Genomic DNA, 2701 nt, shown 5'->3' with positions numbered 1-2701 from the left:
CTTTCACACAATAGCTGCACAACAGGAAGATTGGAACAATGAAGCTGCTGAGAAGGATGACATCTTCGCTCATATGGTAAAAATGTTGGAAACCAGGTTACAAGATCTCACCCTCACTCTTCAAAGTTTACCAATTCCTATAAACTCCGATGCTACTAGAACCAATCTAAGGTGTCCTTACCCTAGATGGGCACACAAACATCAAAATAGCTCGGATCATAATATAATCTTCTCGTTGCACAAACCTACTCTCTACTCTAAGGAAATTTTAGTTGAATTTATGAAAAAGAGATACACGATAAACCTTCAAGTCATAGAATGCCATAATAAGTTTGACACTTTTATAAAGACTTTTGAAGAATTAATCACCAATTTTCAGCTCACGCTTAAACAATTAACCACTAAAGTTGATATAGAGTGTAGTGAGTTTGATGCCCTAGTAATTAGTAGAGGAGGGAAGGAAACAACTATCAATATACCCATACAAGATTTTTCCGATAAGGAACCTGTGTCAATTGACCCAGTTGTCCATCCACCGAAACCTATCTCTCCTAAGGCCCTGAAAATTATTCCGCGCGCCCGCATCCCTTTTCCAGGTAGGCTTAGGAAGGAAAAACAAGAAGCTCAATTCGCTAATTATTTGGATATTATTAAGAATTTTCATTTGAATGTACGTCTAGTAGATGCTTTAGTAAAAAATTCCAAACTGCGCTAAATTTTTCAAAGAACTGCTTTCAAACAAAGAGAGATTAAGAGAGATAGTTAGCTTGCCCTTAAGTGAAAAATGCTAGTTAGTGTTGCAACATGGAATTCCCCCTAAGTTAGGAGATACAGGAAGATTTACGGTACCTTGTTACCTGCAAGATGTCTAAATTAGCAATGCGCTAGCAGACTTAGGAGCCAGTGTAAACCTAATTCCCTATTCGTTATTCAAGAAGCTAGGATTAAATGACTTAAGGCCCACCAGAATGACTATCTAACTCGCGGACAGATCAGTTAAGATTCCTCGGGGAATAGCTGAAGATGTCCTAGTTAGAGTGGATAAGTTCACGTTTCCCATTGATTTCATCATTATGGATATTGAGGAAGACATGAAGGTCCCACTCATTCTTGGCAGACCATTCTTGAATACTGCCAAGGCCATAATTGATGTTCACGAGAAATCATTGAAGTTAAGGGTTGGAGGAGAAGAAATCACATTCAATGTTGATCACCTCATGAACCATCCTAAGGAAAAAGATGTGAATCTCTCTGATTCTTTTCAAGAACTCGTCAACGAATACATGGAAGAGACTATGGCCAAATGTATTCAAGATCAAATTTCTAAGGATCTGTTCTTTACACCTCCTAAAGGAAATCTCGACAACCATTCAGCCGTAAACCTTAGTCAACACATATCTCCCCTCTTTGAAAGTAACTTTCTTGGCAAGGCTATTCAAATAGGACCGCTAGGACAAGGCATTCCTTTACCTCTACTAAGGTGAAGACCGAATGAAGAAACATATTTCATTCCGGTATATCAGGAACCCCAGTCAAGGGAAGACTGTGAGGAGTTTCCAGAACCAACCTTTAAAACAAAAGAAGACGTTTCTGAAGAGGAAGCATTAAGGAGGACGATTTCTAGAAATGAAGAACAGATAGCATCAGTGACCGCTACTGAAGAATCAGAATTCCAGGAGAAGTACGACTCGTTAGACCGAAAGGAGATAGCTAGGATGAAGCCATCTATCGAGGAACCTCCAGAATTAGAATTGAAGAAGTTACCCGACAATCTGGAGTATGCATTCTTAGAAGGAGAATCGCAACTCCCTGTAATCATCTCGAAAGACCTCACGCCACAAGAGAAGGCGAAATTGATTCAAGTGTTGAAATCACATAAGAAGGCAATTGCTTGGAAGATCTCTAACATCAAAGGGATCAGCCTCAACTATTGCACCCACAAGATCTTCATGGAAGATGATTTCAAACCTTCAGTTCAGAGGCAAAGAAGGGTCAACCCTATGATTCAAGAAGTCATCAAGAAAGAAGTAATCAAACTTCTGGATACCGGTCTGATCTATCCTATCTCTGATTTGCCATGGGTTAGTCCTGTTCAAGTGGTACCCAAAAAGGGAGGGACAACTGTAATTCAAAACGAGAATAATGAACTTATTCCAACTCGGAAAGTCACCGGTTGGAGGGTTTGCATATATTATCGTAAACTAAACAATGCAACACGGAAGGATCATTTTCCATTACCTTTAATGGATCAAATATTGGAACCTCTATCAGGAAATGAATACTACTATTTCCTTGACGTTTTTTCCGGCTACATTCAAATTCCCCTCGATCCAAAGGACCAAGAGAAAACAACTTTTACCTGTCCTTATGGAACATTTGCTTATCGACGTATGCCCTTTGGGTTATGCAATGCACCAGCTACATTCCAGCGATGCATGGTAGCAATATTCCACGACATGATTGAATGTTGTATGGAAGTCTTCATGGATGACTTCTCAGTCTTTGATAGTACCTTTTATTCGTGCCTATCAAACCTTGACAAGATGCTCACCTGGTGTGAAGAGTCAAATTTAGTTCTGAATTGGGAAAAATGTCACTTCATGGTAAAAGAAGGGATAGTTTTAGGACATAAGGTTTCAAAAGCAGGAATAGAAGTTGATAAGGCTAAGATTGAGACCATTACTAAGCTTTCAGAACCTAC

Source organism: Rutidosis leptorrhynchoides, chromosome 6, assembly GCF_046630445.1.
Source record: "Rutidosis leptorrhynchoides isolate AG116_Rl617_1_P2 chromosome 6, CSIRO_AGI_Rlap_v1, whole genome shotgun sequence".
Classification (NCBI taxonomy): domain Eukaryota; kingdom Viridiplantae; phylum Streptophyta; class Magnoliopsida; order Asterales; family Asteraceae; genus Rutidosis; species Rutidosis leptorrhynchoides.
This window is presented reverse-complemented; position numbering follows the sequence as displayed.